This window comes from Rhinoderma darwinii (assembly GCF_050947455.1).
Source record: "Rhinoderma darwinii isolate aRhiDar2 chromosome 5 unlocalized genomic scaffold, aRhiDar2.hap1 SUPER_5_unloc_19, whole genome shotgun sequence".
NCBI lineage: Eukaryota > Metazoa > Chordata > Amphibia > Anura > Rhinodermatidae > Rhinoderma > Rhinoderma darwinii.
The window spans coordinates 24,307-43,476 of record NW_027461775.1 but is presented as its reverse complement, the minus strand read 5'-3'; the positions used below and the strand labels follow the sequence as shown (position 1 = coordinate 43,476).

Genomic DNA, 19,170 nt, shown 5'->3' with positions numbered 1-19,170 from the left:
CTCCTTGCTCCTACAACCTCCATCCTTGCACAGTTTGTTATTCTTCTAGGTAACATAGTAACAAATCCAAATTGCTGCTCTCTTTGTAGGCAAGCAAGGCTTTGTTGCAACTGCAATTCTTACTTCTTCTTGAAATGTAGGGACGACAGTACATTCCATCACATCCATCTAGTGTACACAGGTAGGTCCATTGTGGCGGGCAGGCGAGCGGGCGGGCTGCTTTATTGGCTGTTTGCTGTTCCCCTACTCCACTCCACTATTTGACTGTTGTGCTGCATCAATCAATCAATCAATCAATCAATCAATCAATCAATCAATCAATCAGTGGCTGGCTCAGGTGCAGCTCTTTAACTTACCTAAAAGGGAGGGCGGAGAGAAGACAAGGAAGGTGAATGAGGTGTTCCAATGTGAAATGCCGGAAACACAGAAACACAGACGACACACAACAAGAGGTGGCAATCTATTCATTAATTGCATTTAATCAATGAGCTCATTATCACTCATGCATTGTCCAACAGGTGTTGAAATAATGGGATTAAAAGGGGAGATCCCTTCAGAAAGACAGAAACAATAGCAAAGACAAAAAACACTTTTGGAATCTGCTTTTAGTCAACACATAAGGAAAGGGTGCACCGGTCCTGGAAATACTGCAATACCAGGTCAATGCGTGGAGTGGACAGAGCAAGCTCTATTTCCATCTCCCTGTTCTAAAAATCCATTTAATATATGGTCCCCAGATAGGGGACGTATCAGATATTAAACTGATAAGAACAGATACTACACTTGATCTTAGCCAAAAGGCCGAGAAGCGATAACCCGAACGGGCCGCGCGTTGCCCGAGCCTGCCCGATACTGCTGTTCAGCCCTTGCAGCGATTCAGCCTACTTCTAGGCAATTCCATGGGGCCCTGCAGGCTCACACACTCACAGCTACACGGGAGGTGAATAAAGGCCGGAGAGGAAGCCAGACAGGATTTGCTTCTTTTGCTTGCACCACAATGCAGTGCTGAAAGAGGAGGAATCTACATAAAAACGCCTTCCTGGCAACGCCCAAATGCCCTGCTGCCATGCAGATAAACACTGGCAGCGGCAGCAAGTGCATGCCCACAGCCACCCCTTGTTCCTTCACACCTTGTATCAGCTGTAATCCAGTCCAGTCCAGTGCTGCCTGCTGAGCAGCACTGACCAACACTGCCTGGGCCCAGGCTTTTATCTCTGAGGCCCCATTATGATGTCAGAAAGCTGGCTCTGGAATCCTGAGGGCTCCACTATGACACGTGCAAAGTTCCGTCTGAACTTTATATAAGACGGTGAGGCTCAGTCAGTCACTCAGTGTTGCCTGAGAGGGCAACACTGCAACAGCCGGCCGCCAGGCTGTCTTTTTTTTGCACAGCTAGTTGCCTCCAGGAGGCCACAAGAGGGAGACAAGGGACTGCAAAATGGAAAATAGGCATCCACCAACTTTACAGACAACTTCTCCTTGCTCCTACAACCTCCATCCTTGCACAGTTTGTTATTCTTCTAGGTAACATAGTAACAAATCCAAATTGCTGCTCTCTTTGTAGGCAAGCAAGGCTTTGTTGCAACTGCAATTCTTACTTCTTCTTGAAATGTAGGGACGACAGTACATTCCATCACATCCATCTAGTGTACACAGGTAGGTCCATTGTGGCGGGCAGGCGAGCGGGCGGGCTGCTTTATTGGCTGTTTGCTGTTCCCCTACTCCACTCCACTATTTGACTGTTGTGCTGCATCAATCAATCAATCAATCAATCAATCAATCAATCAATCAATCAATCAATCAATCAATCAATCAGTGGCTGGCTCAGGTGCAGCTCTTTAACTTACCTAAAAGGGAGGGCGGAGAGAAGACAAGGAAGGTGAATGAGGTGTTCCAATGTGAAATGCCGGAAACACAGAAACACAGACGACACACAACAAGAGGTGGCAATCTATTCATTAATTGCATTTAATCAATGAGCTCATTATCACTCATGCATTGTCCAACAGGTGTTGAAATAATGGGATTAAAAGGGGAGATCCCTTCAGAAAGACAGAAACAATAGCAAAGACAAAAAACACTTTTGGAATCTGCTTTTAGTCAACACATAAGGAAAGGGTGCACCGGTCCTGGAAATACTGCAATACCAGGTCAATGCGTGGAGTGGACAGAGCAAGCTCTATTTCCATCTCCCTGTTCTAAAAATCCATTTAATATATGGTCCCCAGATAGGGGACGTATCAGATATTAAACTGATAAGAACAGATACTACACTTGATCTTAGCCAAAAGGCCGAGAAGCGATAACCCGAACGGGCCGCGCGTTGCCCGAGCCTGCCCGATACTGCTGTTCAGCCCTTGCAGCGATTCAGCCTACTTCTAGGCAATTCCATGGGGCCCTGCAGGCTCACACACTCACAGCTACACGGGAGGTGAATAAAGGCCGGAGAGGAAGCCAGACAGGATTTGCTTCTTTTGCTTGCACCACAATGCAGTGCTGAAAGAGGAGGAATCTACATAAAAACGCCTTCCTGGCAACGCCCAAATGCCCTGCTGCCATGCAGATAAACACTGGCAGCGGCAGCAAGTGCATGCCCACAGCCACCCCTTGTTCCTTCACACCTTGTATCAGCTGTAATCCAGTCCAGTCCAGTGCTGCCTGCTGAGCAGCACTGACCAACACTGCCTGGGCCCAGGCTTTTATCTCTGAGGCCCCATTATGATGTCAGAAAGCTGGCTCTGGAATCCTGAGGGCTCCACTATGACACGTGCAAAGTTCCGTCTGAACTTTATATAAGACGGTGAGGCTCAGTCAGTCACTCAGTGTTGCCTGAGAGGGCAACACTGCAACAGCCGGCCGCCAGGCTGTCTTTTTTTTGCACAGCTAGTTGCCTCCAGGAGGCCACAAGAGGGAGACAAGGGACTGCAAAATGGAAAATAGGCATCCACCAACTTTACAGACAACTTCTCCTTGCTCCTACAACCTCCATCCTTGCACAGTTTGTTATTCTTCTAGGTAACATAGTAACAAATCCAAATTGCTGCTCTCTTTGTAGGCAAGCAAGGCTTTGTTGCAACTGCAATTCTTACTTCTTCTTGAAATGTAGGGACGACAGTACATTCCATCACATCCATCTAGTGTACACAGGTAGGTCCATTGTGGCGGGCAGGCGAGCGGGCGGGCTGCTTTATTGGCTGTTTGCTGTTCCCCTACTCCACTCCACTATTTGACTGTTGTGCTGCATCAATCAATCAATCAATCAATCAATCAATCAATCAATCAATCAATCAATCAATCAGTGGCTGGCTCAGGTGCAGCTCTTTAACTTACCTAAAAGGGAGGGCGGAGAGAAGACAAGGAAGGTGAATGAGGTGTTCCAATGTGAAATGCCGGAAACACAGAAACACAGACGACACACAACAAGAGGTGGCAATCTATTCATTAATTGCATTTAATCAATGAGCTCATTATCACTCATGCATTGTCCAACAGGTGTTGAAATAATGGGATTAAAAGGGGAGATCCCTTCAGAAAGACAGAAACAATAGCAAAGACAAAAAACACTTTTGGAATCTGCTTTTAGTCAACACATAAGGAAAGGGTGCACCGGTCCTGGAAATACTGCAATACCAGGTCAATGCGTGGAGTGGACAGAGCAAGCTCTATTTCCATCTCCCTGTTCTAAAAATCCATTTAATATATGGTCCCCAGATAGGGGACGTATCAGATATTAAACTGATAAGAACAGATACTACACTTGATCTTAGCCAAAAGGCCGAGAAGCGATAACCCGAACGGGCCGCGCGTTGCCCGAGCCTGCCCGATACTGCTGTTCAGCCCTTGCAGCGATTCAGCCTACTTCGAGGCAATTCCATGGGGCCCTGCAGGCTCACACACTCACAGCTACACGGGAGGTGAATAAAGGCCGGAGAGGAAGCCAGACAGGATTTGCTTCTTTTGCTTGCACCACAATGCAGTGCTGAAAGAGGAGGAATCTACATAAAAACGCCTTCCTGGCAACGCCCAAATGCCCTGCTGCCATGCAGATAAACACTGGCAGCGGCAGCAAGTGCATGCCCACAGCCACCCCTTGTTCCTTCACACCTTGTATCAGCTGTAATCCAGTCCAGTCCAGTGCTGCCTGCTGAGCAGCACTGACCAACACTGCCTGGGCCCAGGCTTTTATCTCTGAGGCCCCATTATGATGTCAGAAAGCTGGCTCTGGAATCCTGAGGGCTCCACTATGACACGTGCAAAGTTCCGTCTGAACTTTATATAAGACGGTGAGGCTCAGTCAGTCACTCAGTGTTGCCTGAGAGGGCAACACTGCAACAGCCGGCCGCCAGGCTGTCTTTTTTTTGCACAGCTAGTTGCCTCCAGGAGGCCACAAGAGGGAGACAAGGGACTGCAAAATGGAAAATAGGCATCCACCAACTTTACAGACAACTTCTCCTTGCTCCTACAACCTCCATCCTTGCACAGTTTGTTATTCTTCTAGGTAACATAGTAACAAATCCAAATTGCTGCTCTCTTTGTAGGCAAGCAAGGCTTTGTTGCAACTGCAATTCTTACTTCTTCTTGAAATGTAGGGACGACAGTACATTCCATCACATCCATCTAGTGTACACAGGTAGGTCCATTGTGGCGGGCAGGCGAGCGGGCGGGCTGCTTTATTGGCTGTTTGCTGTTCCCCTACTCCACTCCACTATTTGACTGTTGTGCTGCATCAATCAATCAATCAATCAATCAATCAATCAATCAATCAATCAGTGGCTGGCTCAGGTGCAGCTCTTTAACTTACCTAAAAGGGAGGGCGGAGAGAAGACAAGGAAGGTGAATGAGGTGTTCCAATGTGAAATGCCGGAAACACAGAAACACAGACGACACACAACAAGAGGTGGCAATCTATTCATTAATTGCATTTAATCAATGAGCTCATTATCACTCATGCATTGTCCAACAGGTGTTGAAATAATGGGAGAGATCCCTTCAGAAAGACAGAAACAATAGCAAAGACAAAAAACACTTTTGGAATCTGCTTTTAGTCAACACATAAGGAAAGGGTGCACCGGTCCTGGAAATACTGCAATACCAGGTCAATGCGTGGAGTGGACAGAGCAAGCTCTATTTCCATCTCCCTGTTCTAAAAATCCATTTAATATATGGTCCCCAGATAGGGGACGTATCAGATATTAAACTGATAAGAACAGATACTACACTTGATCTTAGCCAAAAGGCCGAGAAGCGATAACCCGAACGGGCCGCGCGTTGCCCGAGCCTGCCCGATACTGCTGTTCAGCCCTTGCAGCGATTCAGCCTACTTCTAGGCAATTCCATGGGGCCCTGCAGGCTCACACACTCACAGCTACACGGGAGGTGAATAAAGGCCGGAGAGGAAGCCAGACAGGATTTGCTTCTTTTGCTTGCACCACAATGCAGTGCTGAAAGAGGAGGAATCTACATAAAAACGCCTTCCTGGCAACGCCCAAATGCCCTGCTGCCATGCAGATAAACACTGGCAGCGGCAGCAAGTGCATGCCCACAGCCACCCCTTGTTCCTTCACACCTTGTATCAGCTGTAATCCAGTCCAGTCCAGTGCTGCCTGCTGAGCAGCACTGACCAACACTGCCTGGGCCCAGGCTTTTATCTCTGAGGCCCCATTATGATGTCAGAAAGCTGGCTCTGGAATCCTGAGGGCTCCACTATGACACGTGCAAAGTTCCGTCTGAACTTTATATAAGACGGTGAGGCTCAGTCAGTCACTCAGTGTTGCCTGAGAGGGCAACACTGCAACAGCCGGCCGCCAGGCTGTCTTTTTTTTGCACAGCTAGTTGCCTCCAGGAGGCCACAAGAGGGAGACAAGGGACTGCAAAATGGAAAATAGGCATCCACCAACTTTACAGACAACTTCTCCTTGCTCCTACAACCTCCATCCTTGCACAGTTTGTTATTCTTCTAGGTAACATAGTAACAAATCCAAATTGCTGCTCTCTTTGTAGGCAAGCAAGGCTTTGTTGCAACTGCAATTCTTACTTCTTCTTGAAATGTAGGGACGACAGTACATTCCATCACATCCATCTAGTGTACACAGGTAGGTCCATTGTGGCGGGCAGGCGAGCGGGCGGGCTGCTTTATTGGCTGTTTGCTGTTCCCCTACTCCACTCCACTATTTGACTGTTGTGCTGCAATCAATCAATCAATCAATCAATCAATCAATCAATCAATCAATCAATCAATCAGTGGCTGGCTCAGGTGCAGCTCTTTAACTTACCTAAAAGGGAGGGCGGAGAGAAGACAAGGAAGGTGAATGAGGTGTTCCAATGTGAAATGCCGGAAACACAGAAACACAGACGACACACAACAAGAGGTGGCAATCTATTCATTAATTGCATTTAATCAATGAGCTCATTATCACTCATGCATTGTCCAACAGGTGTTGAAATAATGGGATTAAAAGAAGAGATCCCTTCAGAAAGACAGAAACAATAGCAAAGACAAAAAACACTTTTGGAATCTGCTTTTAGTCAACACATAAGGAAAGGGTGCACCGGTCCTGGAAATACTGCAATACCAGGTCAATGCGTGGAGTGGACAGAGCAAGCTCTATTTCCATCTCCCTGTTCTAAAAATCCATTTAATATATGGTCCCCAGATAGGGGACGTATCAGATATTAAACTGATAAGAACAGATACTACACTTGATCTTAGCCAAAAGGCCGAGAAGCGATAACCCGAACGGGCCGCGCGTTGCCCGAGCCTGCCCGATACTGCTGTTCAGCCCTTGCAGCGATTCAGCCTACTTCTAGGCAATTCCATGGGGCCCTGCAGGCTCACACACTCACAGCTACACGGGAGGTGAATAAAGGCCGGAGAGGAAGCCAGACAGGATTTGCTTCTTTTGCTTGCACCACAATGCAGTGCTGAAAGAGGAGGAATCTACATAAAAACGCCTTCCTGGCAACGCCCAAATGCCCTGCTGCCATGCAGATAAACACTGGCAGCGGCAGCAAGTGCATGCCCACAGCCACCCCTTGTTCCTTCACACCTTGTATCAGCTGTAATCCAGTCCAGTCCAGTGCTGCCTGCTGAGCAGCACTGACCAACACTGCCTGGGCCCAGGCTTTTATCTCTGAGGCCCCATTATGATGTCAGAAAGCTGGCTCTGGAATCCTGAGGGCTCCACTATGACACGTGCAAAGTTCCGTCTGAACTTTATATAAGACGGTGAGGCTCAGTCAGTCACTCAGTGTTGCCTGAGAGGGCAACACTGCAACAGCCGGCCGCCAGGCTGTCTTTTTTTTGCACAGCTAGTTGCCTCCAGGAGGCCACAAGAGGGAGACAAGGGACTGCAAAATGGAAAATAGGCATCCACCAACTTTACAGACAACTTCTCCTTGCTCCTACAACCTCCATCCTTGCACAGTTTGTTATTCTTCTAGGTAACATAGTAACAAATCCAAATTGCTGCTCTCTTTGTAGGCAAGCAAGGCTTTGTTGCAACTGCAATTCTTACTTCTTCTTGAAATGTAGGGACGACAGTACATTCCATCACATCCATCTAGTGTACACAGGTAGGTCCATTGTGGCGGGCAGGCGAGCGGGCGGGCTGCTTTATTGGCTGTTTGCTGTTCCCCTACTCCACTCCACTATTTGACTGTTGTGCTGCATCAATCAATCAATCAATCAATCAATCAATCAATCAATCAATCAATCAATCAATCAGTGGCTGGCTCAGGTGCAGCTCTTTAACTTACCTAAAAGGGAGGGCGGAGAGAAGACAAGGAAGGTGAATGAGGTGTTCCAATGTGAAATGCCGGAAACACAGAAACACAGACGACACACAACAAGAGGTGGCAATCTATTCATTAATTGCATTTAATCAATGAGCTCATTATCACTCATGCATTGTCCAACAGGTGTTGAAATAATGGGATTAAAAGGGGAGATCCCTTCAGAAAGACAGAAACAATAGCAAAGACAAAAAACACTTTTGGAATCTGCTTTTAGTCAACACATAAGGAAAGGGTGCACCGGTCCTGGAAATACTGCAATACCAGGTCAATGCGTGGAGTGGACAGAGCAAGCTCTATTTCCATCTCCCTGTTCTAAAAATCCATTTAATATATGGTCCCCAGATAGGGGACGTATCAGATATTAAACTGATAAGAACAGATACTACACTTGATCTTAGCCAAAAGGCCGAGAAGCGATAACCCGAACGGGCCGCGCGTTGCCCGAGCCTGCCCGATACTGCTGTTCAGCCCTTGCAGCGATTCAGCCTACTTCTAGGCAATTCCATGGGGCCCTGCAGGCTCACACACTCACAGCTACACGGGAGGTGAATAAAGGCCGGAGAGGAAGCCAGACAGGATTTGCTTCTTTTGCTTGCACCACAATGCAGTGCTGAAAGAGGAGGAATCTACATAAAAACGCCTTCCTGGCAACGCCCAAATGCCCTGCTGCCATGCAGATAAACACTGGCAGCGGCAGCAAGTGCATGCCCACAGCCACCCCTTGTTCCTTCACACCTTGTATCAGCTGTAATCCAGTCCAGTCCAGTGCTGCCTGCTGAGCAGCACTGACCAACACTGCCTGGGCCCAGGCTTTTATCTCTGAGGCCCCATTATGATGTCAGAAAGCTGGCTCTGGAATCCTGAGGGCTCCACTATGACACGTGCAAAGTTCCGTCTGAACTTTATATAAGACGGTGAGGCTCAGTCAGTCACTCAGTGTTGCCTGAGAGGGCAACACTGCAACAGCCGGCCGCCAGGCTGTCTTTTTTTTGCACAGCTAGTTGCCTCCAGGAGGCCACAAGAGGGAGACAAGGGACTGCAAAATGGAAAATAGGCATCCACCAACTTTACAGACAACTTCTCCTTGCTCCTACAACCTCCATCCTTGCACAGTTTGTTATTCTTCTAGGTAACATAGTAACAAATCCAAATTGCTGCTCTCTTTGTAGGCAAGCAAGGCTTTGTTGCAACTGCAATTCTTACTTCTTCTTGAAATGTAGGGACGACAGTACATTCCATCACATCCATCTAGTGTACACAGGTAGGTCCATTGTGGCGGGCAGGCGAGCGGGCGGGCTGCTTTATTGGCTGTTTGCTGTTCCCCTACTCCACTCCACTATTTGACTGTTGTGCTGCATCAATCAATCAATCAATCAATCAATCAATCAATCAGTGGCTGGCTCAGGTGCAGCTCTTTAACTTACCTAAAAGGGAGGGCGGAGAGAAGACAAGGAAGGTGAATGAGGTGCTCCAATGTGAAATGCCGGAAACACAGAAACACAGACGACACACAACAAGAGGTGGCAATCTATTCATTAATTGCATTTAATCAATGAGCTCATTATCACTCATGCATTGTCCAACAGGTGTTGAAATAATGGGATTAAAAGGGGAGATCCCTTCAGAAAGACAGAAACAATAGCAAAGACAAAAAACACTTTTGGAATCTGCTTTTAGTCAACACATAAGGAAAGGGTGCACCGGTCCTGGAAATACTGCAATACCAGGTCAATGCGTGGAGTGGACAGAGCAAGCTCTATTTCCATCTCCCTGTTCTAAAAATCCATTTAATATATGGTCCCCAGATAGGGGACGTATCAGATATTAAACTGATAAGAACAGATACTACACTTGATCTTAGCCAAAAGGCCGAGAAGCGATAACCCGAACGGGCCGCGCGTTGCCCGAGCCTGCCCGATACTGCTGTTCAGCCCTTGCAGCGATTCAGCCTACTTCTAGGCAATTCCATGGGGCCCTGCAGGCTCACACACTCACAGCTACACGGGAGGTGAATAAAGGCCGGAGAGGAAGCCAGACAGGATTTGCTTCTTTTGCTTGCACCACAATGCAGTGCTGAAAGAGGAGGAATCTACATAAAAACGCCTTCCTGGCAACGCCCAAATGCCCTGCTGCCATGCAGATAAACACTGGCAGCGGCAGCAAGTGCATGCCCACAGCCACCCCTTGTTCCTTCACACCTTGTATCAGCTGTAATCCAGTCCAGTCCAGTGCTGCCTGCTGAGCAGCACTGACCAACACTGCCTGGGCCCAGGCTTTTATCTCTGAGGCCCCATTATGATGTCAGAAAGCTGGCTCTGGAATCCTGAGGGCTCCACTATGACACGTGCAAAGTTCCGTCTGAACTTTATATAAGACGGTGAGGCTCAGTCAGTCACTCAGTGTTGCCTGAGAGGGCAACACTGCAACAGCCGGCCGCCAGGCTGTCTTTTTTTTGCACAGCTAGTTGCCTCCAGGAGGCCACAAGAGGGAGACAAGGGACTGCAAAATGGAAAATAGGCATCCACCAACTTTACAGACAACTTCTCCTTGCTCCTACAACATCCATCCTTGCACAGTTTGTTATTCTTCTAGGTAACATAGTAACAAATCCAAATTGCTGCTCTCTTTGTAGGCAAGCAAGGCTTTGTTGCAACTGCAATTCTTACTTCTTCTTGAAATGTAGGGACGACAGTACATTCCATCACATCCATCTAGTGTACACAGGTAGGTCCATTGTGGCGGGCAGGCGAGCGGGCGGGCTGCTTTATTGGCTGTTTGCTGTTCCCCTACTCCACTCCACTATTTGACTGTTGTGCTGCATCAATCAATCAATCAATCAATCAATCAATCAATCAATCAATCAATCAATCAATCAATCAGTGGCTGGCTCAGGTGCAGCTCTTTAAAAAGGGAGGGCGGAGAGAAGACAAGGAAGGTGAATGAGGTGTTCCAATGTGAAATGCCGGAAACACAGAAACACAGACGACACACAACAAGAGGTGGCAATCTATTCATTAATTGCATTTAATCAATGAGCTCATTATCACTCATGCATTGTCCAACAGGTGTTGAAATAATGGGATTAAAAGGGGAGATCCCTTCAGAAAGACAGAAACAATAGCAAAGACAAAAAACACTTTTGGAATCTGCTTTTAGTCAACACATAAGGAAAGGGTGCACCGGTCCTGGAAATACTGCAATACCAGGTCAATGCGTGGAGTGGACAGAGCAAGCTCTATTTCCATCTCCCTGTTCTAAAAATCCATTTAATATATGGTCCCCAGATAGGGGACGTATCAGATATTAAACTGATAAGAACAGATACTACACTTGATCTTAGCCAAAAGGCCGAGAAGCGATAACCCGAACGGGCCGCGCGTTGCCCGAGCCTGCCCGATACTGCTGTTCAGCCCTTGCAGCGATTCAGCCTACTTCTAGGCAATTCCATGGGGCCCTGCAGGCTCACACACTCACAGCTACACGGGAGGTGAATAAAGGCCGGAGAGGAAGCCAGACAGGATTTGCTTCTTTTGCTTGCACCACAATGCAGTGCTGAAAGAGGAGGAATCTACATAAAAACGCCTTCCTGGCAACGCCCAAATGCCCTGCTGCCATGCAGATAAACACTGGCAGCGGCAGCAAGTGCATGCCCACAGCCACCCCTTGTTCCTTCACACCTTGTATCAGCTGTAATCCAGTCCAGTCCAGTGCTGCCTGCTGAGCAGCACTGACCAACACTGCCTGGGCCCAGGCTTTTATCTCTGAGGCCCCATTATGATGTCAGAAAGCTGGCTCTGGAATCCTGAGGGCTCCACTATGACACGTGCAAAGTTCCGTCTGAACTTTATATAAGACGGTGAGGCTCAGTCAGTCACTCAGTGTTGCCTGAGAGGGCAACACTGCAACAGCCGGCCGCCAGGCTGTCTTTTTTTTGCACAGCTAGTTGCCTCCAGGAGGCCACAAGAGGGAGACAAGGGACTGCAAAATGGAAAATAGGCATCCACCAACTTTACAGACAACTTCTCCTTGCTCCTACAACCTCCATCCTTGCACAGTTTGTTATTCTTCTAGGTAACATAGTAACAAATCCAAATTGCTGCTCTCTTTGTAGGCAAGCAAGGCTTTGTTGCAACTGCAATTCTTACTTCTTCTTGAAATGTAGGGACGACAGTACATTCCATCACATCCATCTAGTGTACACAGGTAGGTCCATTGTGGCGGGCAGGCGAGCGGGCGGGCTGCTTTATTGGCTGTTTGCTGTTCCCCTACTCCACTCCACTATTTGACTGTTGTGCTGCATCAATCAATCAATCAATCAATCAATCAATCAATCAATCAATCAGTGGCTGGCTCAGGTGCAGCTCTTTAACTTACCTAAAAGGGAGGGCGGAGAGAAGACAAGGAAGGTGAATGAGGTGTTCCAATGTGAAATGCCGGAAACACAGAAACACAGACGACACACAACAAGAGGTGGCAATCTATTCATTAATTGCATTTAATCAATGAGCTCATTATCACTCATGCATTGTCCAACAGGTGTTGAAATAATGGGATTAAAAGGGGAGATCCCTTCAGAAAGACAGAAACAATAGCAAAGACAAAAAACACTTTTGGAATCTGCTTTTAGTCAACACATAAGGAAAGGGTGCACCGGTCCTGGAAATACTGCAATACCAGGTCAATGCGTGGAGTGGACAGAGCAAGCTCTATTTCCATCTCCCTGTTCTAAAAATCCATTTAATATATGGTCCCCAGATAGGGGACGTATCAGATATTAAACTGATAAGAACAGATACTACACTTGATCTTAGCCAAAAGGCCGAGAAGCGATAACCCGAACGGGCCGCGCGTTGCCCGAGCCTGCCCGATACTGCTGTTCAGCCCTTGCAGCGATTCAGCCTACTTCTAGGCAATTCCATGGGGCCCTGCAGGCTCACACACTCACAGCTACACGGGAGGTGAATAAAGGCCGGAGAGGAAGCCAGACAGGATTTGCTTCTTTTGCTTGCACCACAATGCAGTGCTGAAAGAGGAGGAATCTACATAAAAACGCCTTCCTGGCAACGCCCAAATGCCCTGCTGCCATGCAGATAAACACTGGCAGCGGCAGCAAGTGCATGCCCACAGCCACCCCTTGTTCCTTCACACCTTGTATCAGCTGTAATCCAGTCCAGTCCAGTGCTGCCTGCTGAGCAGCACTGACCAACACTGCCTGGGCCCAGGCTTTTATCTCTGAGGCCCCATTATGATGTCAGAAAGCTGGCTCTGGAATCCTGAGGGCTCCACTATGACACGTGCAAAGTTCCGTCTGAACTTTATATAAGACGGTGAGGCTCAGTCAGTCACTCAGTGTTGCCTGAGAGGGCAACACTGCAACAGCCGGCCGCCAGGCTGTCTTTTTTTTGCACAGCTAGTTGCCTCCAGGAGGCCACAAGAGGGAGACAAGGGACTGCAAAATGGAAAATAGGCATCCACCAACTTTACAGACAACTTCTCCTTGCTCCTACAACATCCATCCTTGCACAGTTTGTTATTCTTCTAGGTAACATAGTAACAAATCCAAATTGCTGCTCTCTTTGTAGGCAAGCAAGGCTTTGTTGCAACTGCAATTCTTACTTCTTCTTGAAATGTAGGGACGACAGTACATTCCATCACATCCATCTAGTGTACACAGGTAGGTCCATTGTGGCGGGCAGGCGAGCGGGCGGGCTGCTTTATTGGCTGTTTGCTGTTCCCCTACTCCACTCCACTATTTGACTGTTGTGCTGCATCAATCAATCAATCAATCAATCAATCAATCAATCAATCAATCAGTGGCTGGCTCAGGTGCAGCTCTTTAACTTACCTAAAAGGGAGGGCGGAGAGAAGACAAGGAAGGTGAATGAGGTGTTCCAATGTGAAATGCCGGAAACACAGAAACACAGACGACACACAACAAGAGGTGGCAATCTATTCATTAATTGCATTTAATCAATGAGCTCATTATCACTCATGCATTGTCCAACAGGTGTTGAAATAATGGGATTAAAAGGGGAGATCCCTTCAGAAAGACAGAAACAATAGCAAAGACAAAAAACACTTTTGGAATCTGCTTTTAGTCAACACATAAGGAAAGGGTGCACCGGTCCTGGAAATACTGCAATACCAGGTCAATGCGTGGAGTGGACAGAGCAAGCTCTATTTCCATCTCCCTGTTCTAAAAATCCATTTAATATATGGTCCCCAGATAGGGGACGTATCAGATATTAAACTGATAAGAACAGATTTTTTATTTTATTGAAAGCCCGAGTCGTGCTTTCTATCACCCAAGTGCATAAAAAGTGCAGAGGTGCCACACAAAAAGTGCACAAGGATGCGGTCTATCGCAGCCCTTCTCTTAAAAGAGAGAGGCCCCGCATAACCATTCCCTGACCCTCCAAACCTTAGGCCTAGAGGATCAAGGATCGATGGTCCCCCCTCGCCGAAGCTTGGGGAGACCCAAACACACTCCTAGGCTTCTACCTGGGCTGCCACCCCAGTGTCCACCTAGGAGCCTGCATCCTAGTTGCACCTCCCCTCAGAAGAAGGGAGGCCGGGTTGCAGGGGAAAAAGGAACCAGAAGGCCACACATTTTCCCCCTAGACCTCAGGAGGGTCCCAAAAGGGCACCGCATCCCAAAATCCTTGTGACAAACGTGACAAACACACAGTGAAAAACAAAATTAAATAAGTGGATGTGCGCTGTGATACAGCCTGGACATCCGCCAGGTATAAAAAATTCCTCATCTCCCAGCCAGAAGGCCGGGAGAATAAAGGTGTGTGCTCATATAGCGTGAAAGAGAGTGCGTGCAAGTGTGCCTTCACTCAGTGGGATCCCACCCCCAGTGAGTTAGGGCACCCCAGGGTCACCAGCCCTGGGGCACATAGCAACTCGGGCTTCCAAACTACCCGACCTAATGACCTCGATCCGGCGGTCGCCTGGTCACCTACAAATGGTACCTTTAAACCAAATGCGTACACCAGAACGATGACCGTTGTGGTTCCCTGCCCTCACCTCGGCGTTCTGTCATCCCCCTACGATGGCCCATGAACCACCGGCAGGGATGATTACTAACCTCAGCTTGAGCAGGTACTACACTTGATCTTAGCCAAAAGGCCGAGAAGCGATAACCCGAACGGGCCGCGCGTTGCCCGAGCCTGCCCGATACTGCTGTTCAGCCCTTGCAGCGATTCAGCCTACTTCTAGGCAATTCCATGGGGCCCTGCAGGCTCACACACTCACAGCTACACGGGAGGTGAATAAAGGCCGGAGAGGAAGCCAGACAGGATTTGCTTCTTTTGCTTGCACCACAATGCAGTGCTGAAAGAGGAGGAATCTACATAAAAACGCCTTCCTGGCAACGCCCAAATGCCCTGCTGCCATGCAGATAAACACTGGCAGCGGCAGCAAGTGCATGCCCACAGCCACCCCTTGTTCCTTCACACCTTGTATCAGCTGTAATCCAGTCCAGTCCAGTGCTGCCTGCTGAGCAGCACTGACCAACACTGCCTGGGCCCAGGCTTTTATCTCTGAGGCCCCATTATGATGTCAGAAAGCTGGCTCTGGAATCCTGAGGGCTCCACTATGACACGTGCAAAGTTCCGTCTGAACTTTATATAAGACGGTGAGGCTCAGTCAGTCACTCAGTGTTGCCTGAGAGGGCAACACTGCAACAGCCGGCCGCCAGGCTGTCTTTTTTTTGCACAGCTAGTTGCCTCCAGGAGGCCACAAGAGGGAGACAAGGGACTGCAAAATGGAAAATAGGCATCCACCAACTTTACAGACAACTTCTCCTTGCTCCTACAACCTCCATCCTTGCACAGTTTGTTATTCTTCTAGGTAACATAGTAACAAATCCAAATTGCTGCTCTCTTTGTAGGCAAGCAAGGCTTTGCAATTCTTACTTCTTCTTGAAATGTAGGGACGACAGTACATTCCATCACATCCATCTAGTGTACACAGGTAGGTCCATTGTGGCGGGCAGGCGAGCGGGCGGGCTGCTTTATTGGCTGTTTGCTGTTCCCCTACTCCACTCCACTATTTGACTGTTGTGCTGCAATCAATCAATCAATCAATCAATCAATCAATCAATCAATCAATCAATCAGTGGCTGGCTCAGGTGCAGCTCTTTAACTTACCTAAAAGGGAGGGCGGAGAGAAGACAAGGAAGGTGAATGAGGTGTTCCAATGTGAAATGCCGGAAACACAGAAACACAGACGACACACAACAAGAGGTGGCAATCTATTCATTAATTGCATTTAATCAATGAGCTCATTATCACTCATGCATTGTCCAACAGGTGTTGAAATAATGGGATTAAAAGGGGAGATCCCTTCAGAAAGACAGAAACAATAGCAAAGACAAAAAACACTTTTGGAATCTGCTTTTAGTCAACACATAAGGAAAGGGTGCACCGGTCCTGGAAATACTGCAATACCAGGTCAATGCGTGGAGTGGACAGAGCAAGCTCTATTTCCATCTCCCTGTTCTAAAAATCCATTTAATATATGGTCCCCAGATAGGGGACGTATCAGATATTAAACTGATAAGAACAGATACTACACTTGATCTTAGCCAAAAGGCCGAGAAGCGATAACCCGAACGGGCCGCGCGTTGCCCGAGCCTGCCCGATACTGCTGTTCAGCCCTTGCAGCGATTCAGCCTACTTCTAGGCAATTCCATGGGGCCCTGCAGGCTCACACACTCACAGCTACACGGGAGGTGAATAAAGGCCGGAGAGGAAGCCAGACAGGATTTGCTTCTTTTGCTTGCACCACAATGCAGTGCTGAAAGAGGAGGAATCTACATAAAAACGCCTTCCTGGCAACGCCCAAATGCCCTGCTGCCATGCAGATAAACACTGGCAGCGGCAGCAAGTGCATGCCCACAGCCACCCCTTGTTCCTTCACACCTTGTATCAGCTGTAATCCAGTCCAGTCCAGTGCTGCCTGCTGAGCAGCACTGACCAACACTGCCTGGGCCCAGGCTTTTATCTCTGAGGCCCCATTATGATGTCAGAAAGCTGGCTCTGGAATCCTGAGGGCTCCACTATGACACGTGCAAAGTTCCGTCTGAACTTTATATAAGACGGTGAGGCTCAGTCAGTCACTCAGTGTTGCCTGAGAGGGCAACACTGCAACAGCCGGCCGCCAGGCTGTCTTTTTTTTGCACAGCTAGTTGCCTCCAGGAGGCCACAAGAGGGAGACAAGGGACTGCAAAATGGAAAATAGGCATCCACCAACTTTACAGACAACTTCTCCTTGCTCCTACAACCTCCATCCTTGCACAGTTTGTTATTCTTCTAGGTAACATAGTAACAAATCCAAATTGCTGCTCTCTTTGTAGGCAAGCAAGGCTTTGTTGCAACTGCAATTCTTACTTCTTCTTGAAATGTAGGGACGACAGTACATTCCATCACATCCATCTAGTGTACACAGGTAGGTCCATTGTGGCGGGCAGGCGAGCGGGCGGGCTGCTTTATTGGCTGTTTGCTGTTCCCCTACTCCACTCCACTATTTGACTGTTGTGCTGCATCAATCAATCAATCAATCAATCAATCAATCAATCAATCAATCAATCAATCAATCAATCAATCAATCAGTGGCTGGCTCAGGTGCAGCTCTTTAACTTACCTAAAAGGGAGGGCGGAGAGAAGACAAGGAAGGTGAATGAGGTGTTCCAATGTGAAATGCCGGAAACACAGAAACACAGACGACACACAACAAGAGGTGGCAATCTATTCATTAATTGCATTTAATCAATGAGCTCATTATCACTCATGCATTGTCCAACAGGTGTTGAAATAATGGGATTAAAAGGGGAGATCCCTTCAGAAAGACAGAAACAATAGCAAAGACAAAAAACACTTTTGGAATCTGCTTTTAGTCAACACATAAGGAAAGGGTGCATCGGTCCTGGAAATACTGCAATACCAGGTCAATGCGTGGAGTGGACAGAGCAAGCTCTATTTCCATCTCCCTGTTCTAAAAATCCATTTAATATATGGTCCCCAGATAGGGGACGTATCAGATATTAAACTGATAAGAACAGATACTACACTTGATCTTAGCCAAAAGGCCGAGAAGCGATAACCCGAACGGGCCGCGCGTTGCCCGAGCCTGCCCGATACTGCTGTTCAGCCCTTGCAGCGATTCAGCCTACTTCTAGGCAATTCCATGGGGCCCTGCAGGCTCACACACTCACAGCTACACGGGAGGTGAATAAAGGCCGGAGAGGAAGCCAGACAGGATTTGCTTCTTTTGCTTGCACCACAATGCAGTGCTGAAAGAGGAGGAATCTACATAAAAACGCCTTCCTGGCAACGCCCAAATGCCCTGCTGCCATGCAGATAAACACTGGCAGCGGCAGCAAGTGCATGCCCACAGCCACCCCTTGTTCCTTCACACCTTGTATCAGCTGTAATCCAGTCCAGTCCAGTGCTGCCTGCTGAGCAGCACTGACCAACACTGCCTGGGCCCAGGCTTTTATCTCTGAGGCCCCATTATGATGTCAGAAAGCTGGCTCTGGAATCCTGAGGGCTCCACTATGACACGTGCAAAGTTCCGTCTGAACTTTATATAAGACGGTGAGGCTCAGTCAGTCACTCAGTGTTGCCTGAGAGGGCAACACTGCAACAGCCGGCCGCCAGGCTGTCTTTTTTTTGCACAGCTAGTTGCCTCCAGGAGGCCACAAGAGGGAGACAAGGGACTGCAAAATGGAAAATAGGCATCCACCAACTTTACAGACAACTTCTCCTTGCTCCTACAACCTCCATCCTTGCACAGTTTGTTATTCTTCTAGGTAACATAGTAACAAATCCAAATTGCTGCTCTCTTTGTAGGCAAGCAAGGCTTTGTTGCAACTGCAATTCTTACTTCTTCTTGAAATGTAGGGACGACAGTACATTCCATCACATCCATCTAGTGTACACAGGTAGGTCCATTGTGGCGGGCAGGCGAGCGGGCGGGCTGCTTTATTGGCTGTTTGCTGTTCCCCTACTCCACTCCACTATTTGACTGTTGTGCTGCATCAATCAATCAATCAATCAATCAATCAATCAATCAATCAATCAGTGGCTGGCTCAGGTGCAGCTCTTTAACTTACCTAAAAGGGAGGGCGGAGAGAAGACAAGGAAGGTGAATGAGGTGTTCCAATGTGAAATGCCGGAAACACAGAAACACAGACGACACACAACAAGAGGTGGCAATCTATTCATTAATTGCATTTAATCAATGAGCTCATTATCACTCATGCATTGTCCAACAGGTGTTGAAATAATGGGATTAAAAGGGGAGATCCCTTCAGAAAGACAGAAACAATAGCAAAGACAAAAAACACTTTTGGAATCTGCTTTTAGT

The 19,170-nt window shown here is 47.9% G+C and overlaps 11 non-coding genes and 2 pseudogenes across 11 annotated transcripts; all 13 read right to left on the bottom strand.

Moving 5' to 3' along the window:
• Positions 1-622: 622 nt before the first annotated feature.
• On the bottom strand, positions 623-813 carry LOC142687026 (U2 spliceosomal RNA). Its single transcript, XR_012856311.1, has one exon. It is a non-coding gene; the product is annotated as a U2 spliceosomal RNA (small nuclear RNA).
• A 1,300-nt stretch (positions 814-2,113) lies between these two features.
• On the bottom strand, positions 2,114-2,304 carry LOC142687014 (U2 spliceosomal RNA). The gene has a single exon (XR_012856300.1). It is a non-coding gene; the product is annotated as a U2 spliceosomal RNA (small nuclear RNA).
• Positions 2,305-3,596: 1,292 nt separating this feature from the next.
• Positions 3,597-3,787, bottom strand: LOC142687002 (U2 spliceosomal RNA). The gene has a single exon (XR_012856289.1). It is a non-coding gene; the product is annotated as a U2 spliceosomal RNA (small nuclear RNA).
• A 1,271-nt stretch (positions 3,788-5,058) lies between these two features.
• Positions 5,059-5,249, bottom strand: LOC142686990 (U2 spliceosomal RNA). The gene has a single exon (XR_012856278.1). It is a non-coding gene; the product is annotated as a U2 spliceosomal RNA (small nuclear RNA).
• A 1,289-nt stretch (positions 5,250-6,538) lies between these two features.
• LOC142686977 (U2 spliceosomal RNA) lies at positions 6,539-6,729 on the bottom strand. The gene has a single exon (XR_012856266.1). It is a non-coding gene; the product is annotated as a U2 spliceosomal RNA (small nuclear RNA).
• A 1,292-nt stretch (positions 6,730-8,021) lies between these two features.
• Positions 8,022-8,212, bottom strand: LOC142686965 (U2 spliceosomal RNA). Its single transcript, XR_012856255.1, has one exon. It is a non-coding gene; the product is annotated as a U2 spliceosomal RNA (small nuclear RNA).
• A 1,272-nt stretch (positions 8,213-9,484) lies between these two features.
• Positions 9,485-9,675, bottom strand: LOC142686953 (U2 spliceosomal RNA). The gene has a single exon (XR_012856244.1). It is a non-coding gene; the product is annotated as a U2 spliceosomal RNA (small nuclear RNA).
• A 1,288-nt stretch (positions 9,676-10,963) lies between these two features.
• LOC142686940 (U2 spliceosomal RNA) lies at positions 10,964-11,154 on the bottom strand. Its single transcript, XR_012856233.1, has one exon. It is a non-coding gene; the product is annotated as a U2 spliceosomal RNA (small nuclear RNA).
• Positions 11,155-12,434: 1,280 nt separating this feature from the next.
• Positions 12,435-12,625, bottom strand: LOC142686928 (U2 spliceosomal RNA). The gene has a single exon (XR_012856222.1). It is a non-coding gene; the product is annotated as a U2 spliceosomal RNA (small nuclear RNA).
• A 1,280-nt stretch (positions 12,626-13,905) lies between these two features.
• Positions 13,906-14,081, bottom strand: LOC142687155 (U2 spliceosomal RNA; annotated as a pseudogene).
• Positions 14,082-14,870: 789 nt separating this feature from the next.
• Positions 14,871-14,940, bottom strand: LOC142687159 (U2 spliceosomal RNA; annotated as a pseudogene).
• Positions 14,941-16,216: 1,276 nt separating this feature from the next.
• On the bottom strand, positions 16,217-16,407 carry LOC142686916 (U2 spliceosomal RNA). The gene has a single exon (XR_012856211.1). It is a non-coding gene; the product is annotated as a U2 spliceosomal RNA (small nuclear RNA).
• A 1,304-nt stretch (positions 16,408-17,711) lies between these two features.
• On the bottom strand, positions 17,712-17,902 carry LOC142687108 (U2 spliceosomal RNA). Its single transcript, XR_012856385.1, has one exon. It is a non-coding gene; the product is annotated as a U2 spliceosomal RNA (small nuclear RNA).
• Between the last annotated feature and the right edge of the window lie 1,268 nt (positions 17,903-19,170).